The sequence below is a fragment of the Candoia aspera genome, chromosome 4 (assembly GCF_035149785.1).
Source record: "Candoia aspera isolate rCanAsp1 chromosome 4, rCanAsp1.hap2, whole genome shotgun sequence".
NCBI lineage: Eukaryota > Metazoa > Chordata > Lepidosauria > Squamata > Boidae > Candoia > Candoia aspera.
Genome location: NC_086156.1, coordinates 48,777,637 through 48,783,696, shown reverse-complemented (window position 1 = coordinate 48,783,696; position 6,060 = coordinate 48,777,637).

The following is a 6,060-nucleotide window of genomic DNA, read 5'->3' as shown; positions in this document are numbered from 1 at the left end:
CGAGTGATCTATGTAGGGGAGGAGTGATCAGAGGTTGCTTGGGAAGTGCTGGGAGCCATGAGCAGACTGTTTCTCCAATGGTCACCAGCTAGCCTCCAGGGCAGTCAATTCCCTCTTGCAGTGTGTGCTTTGTTCTTCTATCAGCACTTTGTTTTCTAAGTTCCTTTCATAGATATTTCTCTCCTTCCTTTTGAAATCAGCTTCTCTTCAGGCTTCCAGTAGAGTATGGAAGAGCAGAGCAGAACCCACTCTTTTAGTTTGGGAAGAATAAAGCCCACATTTATGTAATTTATGACTAACAGAACTCTGAAATAATACCTCCAGTATTTTATTCATGGAAAAAAGAATCATCATACTAGTGCTATTCCTTCTTAAAGAATTCTGAAATGACCAGACGGCCACTATATTATATAGGGAGGAAGAGGAAAATTGTATGCACGTATTGCACTTTAGATTATGTTCTGAAGTAACTTCAGTGGGTATATTTACCTTTAGGTCCTTAGGTCCAGCAGCTCCTCTTTTTCTCTTTATCATATCTTGAAAGTAATGAAGGTTTGTGAAGTGAGTTTTTGTTGAGGCATGGTTGCCCGGTAGCTAGTCAGAGTCAGTTATCCCACATACAGGGCTTAACTAATTTGTGCAGTGTCTCTCTTCTTGCTGGGCCTATTTTTGCTCTGATGTCTTTCCATATATTCCTTTATCTCCCATATGTTCTTCTGTTACCAGATGACTTTAACTTCAGAGGTGTCCAGATAGGAGGTGTGAAGAAGAACAGGCAAGTCAATCTAGAGAAGCAGCCCAGGCAGAATCAGGGCTTTGGTTAAGTTTGCCCTCTTGAGTGGTGATACACTAAAGCAGGACAGTAGCAAAGCCAAAAAGAAGGCCAATCCCTCTGTCTATAATGAACAGCACACTCACAAATCAGAACAACACCATTTAGCAGTGACTCAGAATAGACATTATAGAGATGGAGTAGGGATTGGAGACACCTGAGTGACTCACTTCACCCTTAAGCATAGATGGACCTAGATGAAGGTTGTAAACTTAGCAAGATCTCAAAATTCAGCCCATCACAGAAATGTAACTCGCTCAGAGGAAACAAGTTTGATTGTGAGCCTTGCCTCCCTTCCAGACTCAGAAATGTTGTGGTTCTTATATATTCTAAAATCTTTAGCTCCTTGGCCCAAACAGGTTAATTTTTTCTTCAGCTGGAACCTACAGTAGCTCATCCCTTAAATGCATTCTTAAAACTGAAAGTTTCAGAGGCAAAGACATGATTGCATTATGTCATTAATTTATGTATTCAATCATTTACAGCAGCTTTTCAGAACTGGGTACTGTCCAGCAATCTGAGGACCACTACTCCCAGAATTCCCAGCCGGGGGGGAGTTGCAGTCCCAGCACACCTAGAAGGCATCAGATCTGTGTATAGAAAGGCAGATTATTTTGCCTATTTCAGAAAATGAATATATTACAAATGAAATGAGGCCCATCCCAAAGGAATCCCAAGTAGATTTTTGTCACACCTCAAGCCCAGTTCATACATTTCCTCAGTGGCATATGTATGAATGTGGGATCAAGATCTTGTCCACTTGATACATTCTCATCCTGCTATACAGAGAGATTCATACAATTTTATACATTGGTGCAATGACCACCTTTTAGAGGGTTCTGCATGATATCAGCAGAGCCTACACGCTGTATTCATTTTTAACTGTTCAAACTCTCTTCTGAAAGTAAAAGGGCCAAGGTGGGATCAGCAGACATAACTCCTTGCTCTTCATCGGTGCATCCATATACATAGGTGTGCCATGTTAACTGAGCATATAAATTACAGCCCTTGAAATATCCTTGACTGCGGAAATACTGTTCTGAACAGAAGGAATAAATGAGGCAGGGGGGCCCTAACTACGGTTATTATATTGACAACTACAAAACAGGTGCAGCTGAGCTTTATTCTACTCTATTAACAGTTATACTTAATAATAACTGTCATGCTCTTGTCAGTACCAAATTAAATAGAATGAACACATAATTGTACATGGGAACAATAATCTTGAGGCATTTCTTATACTCTTTAAAAAACACAGTTGGGTGCTTGTGTAATTATACCCTTGGCAGGAAAGTGCATCGTGTTAAGTATTAATAGCGACTGATAATCATTTTAACTCTAACAATAGGAATGCTGGATGTAAAAGAACTATACAGACAAGTTTGCAGATGCCGTATGTAGGATAATCCTCTCTGCAAGTTTGTCTCACCCAGCTCCATTTGGACAAGGATACACAAAATACCAAACCACGTATTGAGGAATTAAATGAAGCAATGTACAAACGAAACAACAACCACAACCCTATTTCCAGCAATTCTACTGGCTTTTCACAGACACAGTAGGTAGCTTGAAAACGTGTAAGTCAATTATGAAATTACAATGGCGATTGAATACACACAAACCACGTTCATGTATCACACAAACGCTGTATTGAATAAATCAGAGTTGCTAGGTTCACTAAATACACTAAAACATAAATCGTGGTTTCCAAACCACAGTGGTTGGGGTAACACATTGCACAAAGTAAAATTAAGCAAATTATGAAATGTCTTAATAAATTGTTCGACCTCAAACATTTCCAGTGCTTTATGCCCAGATAATTATATTTCCAAAGCAAAACAAAAGGAATAACAACAGGTTATGAAAATACCAAGGCTATCTGTCTTCAGTATTGTCATGCCTGCAGGATATGTTACCCAGTTCCAGATTTCAACTACTGATAATTTTAGCATTATATTTAATTCAAAGTAAATTGCATCAAATGTGTTTTTTAAAAAATTAAGAGCAGTGCAATTACCCAGAGCTTTTCATCCAAATCTGTATTCGAACCATGGTAAAAGTGAAGTATTTTAACTTTTTCCCATGAAAATCTCTCCTGAAAGCTTGTAGGTACAAAAAAGAATATCTGGGAAAAGAGATATACAGAGTGTTAAACTCTTACTCAAAGGTAATTTTATAAATAGTAAGGTGCTTATACATTTGCTTCTTCTATTCATTATTTCATTGTTAATTGCTTTCTTTGGCTGTTACCTACATGTACATAGTACTTTCACATATTACAACAGAGATAATGTAAAGAAAGAAAAGACAATCAAGAAATTACAAAAAAAAATGGAAATAAAAATGCTGTTCATAGTGAAAAAGTTTTTGACTCACCCATATCAAAACAAAAAAATATAACATACATTGCAGTATATTTTAAGGGCCAATCTATGGCTGTCTTGAGTTGTATTTGATTCATTTTTAACATGAAGCTTGGATCCAAAGAGAAAAATTATCCCTTTTCCTAAGATTTTAAAGCTCCAATAATGAAAAAAAATTATACATTTTAAGTGATGTTCTAATTTCCAAACAGTATGTGTGCAAATCCTTGATTTTCTTTCTACAGGTAGTCCTCAACTTACAACCATTCATTTAATGACTGTTCAAAATTACGACAGTGCTGGGAAAAGGGACTTATGCCCGGTCCTCACACTAAGGACTGTCGCAGTGTCCCCACAGTCACATGATCAAACTTCAGGCACTAGGCAACTGGCATGTATTTACAATGGTTGCAGCATCCTGGAGTCACATGATCACCATTTGCAATCTTCCCAGGAGGCTTCAAACAAGCAAAGTCAATGGGGGAAGCTGGATTCACTTAACAACCACATGATTCACTTAACAACTATGGCAAAAAGGGTTGTAAAATTGGGTGCGACTCACTTAACAACTGCATCGCTTAGCAACTCAAGTTCCAGTCCCAATTGTGGTTGTAAGTCAAGCACTACCTGTAGTTTTATTTACACACACTAATTGTTTCCCCCTAGTTTACATCTGAATAATCTTTGTTTCCTGAGAGGCTGTGGCATGACATTAAGATCCTGCGTTTGTTAAAGTAGTCCACAATCAATGTATCACACCATTAGCACACTCCATTTCACTTCTGGAGATTGGTATTGAAGTTCAGCAGTTGCAACCATTATTCCGCAGAGCTCAAATAACATGAAATGGGGAATGGAGACCCAGAAAATCCATTGGCTGAAACACAGAAGGTCATTTCTTTGGAGAGTTTCCCTGCTTGTAGTTCAGAGTACTTTAAATGAGCTCAGCAATAGAAGTAAGTTCTCTAAACCATTATTATCACTGACCTGTCTTCCTTATCTAAGCAGGAAGAAGCTTTTTTTCTTAATTTTTTCAAATAATTTCTTCTACAATTACAATCTCTCTAGTTACAGTTATTAAATAACAGCAACAATGATGACAACAGCAACAACAACAACAACAGCAGCTATAATGGCAAGATTACTACCTGCATAATCACTAGCCATTTCTTAGTATCTCATTTTTTGTAGGATGGCACAATTTGGGCCATTTCTCATTTGCTACCACTAGCAGAAGAAACATGTTTCCTCCTATACCATCATAGAGCAAACTAGATGGGTTATCTAATTGCATACTGCAGCTGAGTTCCATGTCTTGTCTCACCCCTATGACAAGCATAGAAGCCCTAGAATCAGTCTTCTCACAGGAACCTCTATTCTTATATTACTTGAACAGCTTGGTAAACAAATCATAGGATAAGTATGAAATGACAATATGCGTGGAATCATGTTCCTTGGGGCTTCCTGTTACAGGAACTGATTGCTATATATATTCTCATGCAAACTGTTGCTTAAAAGCAGCATCAGTCCCCATCCCATGCAAAGACTATCCAGAACTGGTTCCACAAAATCACTGACATTTGTTACTCTCAATGAACCATGTGCTTGAGTCTTGTCCCACACAATCATTCCTTGCTTAGAAAAGAAGGAATCCATGACTTGAGACTCTTGCCTGCTTTATATCTGGCTCTAAAATGTAGCATAGAAAATTACTTCTTTGGCCATTTAAAGACCCTATTCCATCAAAAGCATCTCAGAAAGGACAACTCTGTATTGGTGAGATATTATTATATTGAACTGTAGGTAAACAGTTATACGTTGCTAGCATTTTCACCGAGCAATTCATAAAAATCAGGAGAGGGAAAATATTTTCCTCTATCAAGGCCAACATGTCAGCACTGGATGTGGCCAGAACCAAAGTGGGCAGAGTAATGAGTATAGAACAAAAGAAGAACAGACATTTGCATCCAGATACTCTCTTTTCCCAAGCTTAAGTTCTTGCTGCTGTTTTACTGGTGGGGCAGGTGCAAAGAAGGTTAACAAGGCTGATCAAGGGACTGGAAGCTAATACATAGGAAGAGAACCTTGATAAAATACAGTTGATAAAGGATAGCAGTCTCAAGAAATAGAAAGGATGATACATGCAAGAAGGCCAAGGTCTGTTCCCTGTCATCCCATAGCACAGGATATGGAATAATCGTCTGAAGACACAAAAAAACAGATTTCAGTTGAATGTTAGGAAAAATCTCCTGTTGAAACCAGAAGTGCTACAGTAGACTCAATTACCAAGGGAAGTGCTGGCATCTCCTTTGCTGGACATGTTCAAACAATGTTTGGATAGACACTAGTTGAGGATGATTTCATTTGAATTCCTGCACTAAGCAAGCCCCTACAATAAAATTTAGTGGTAATAACCTATAGGGTGTCTGGTGGCAAGGCAATGGCCTAGAAGAGCCTGAAGGTCTGGATTATGAAACTTGAAGCTCTGTTAGCCCACCATATACAGTAAATATACCTAATGTAAATACAAAAATGCACAATTTTTGAATTTTTCCAATAAAAAATGCCCGTCATGCTGGAAAGGTGGAGGACATACTGTAGATGAACATCTTCCAGCAAATACAAGTAGATTGTTTTAAGAAACAGTCTGAATTTTCAAGTTTCCCTGTTCATCATTAGTGACTAAATAAAACATATTTGTAATTGTTCCAAATAGTGTTTCCTTTCTAAACCCCATGTTGTTCAATTAAAAGTGCACTTTTACCTTCATTAGCTTTGTAAGATGATCAGCTTGAAAGATTTCTTCTTTTTTTTTAATTCCCAATATCCCAAATGTGATTATTTCAATTTGTTACAATAGCCAAT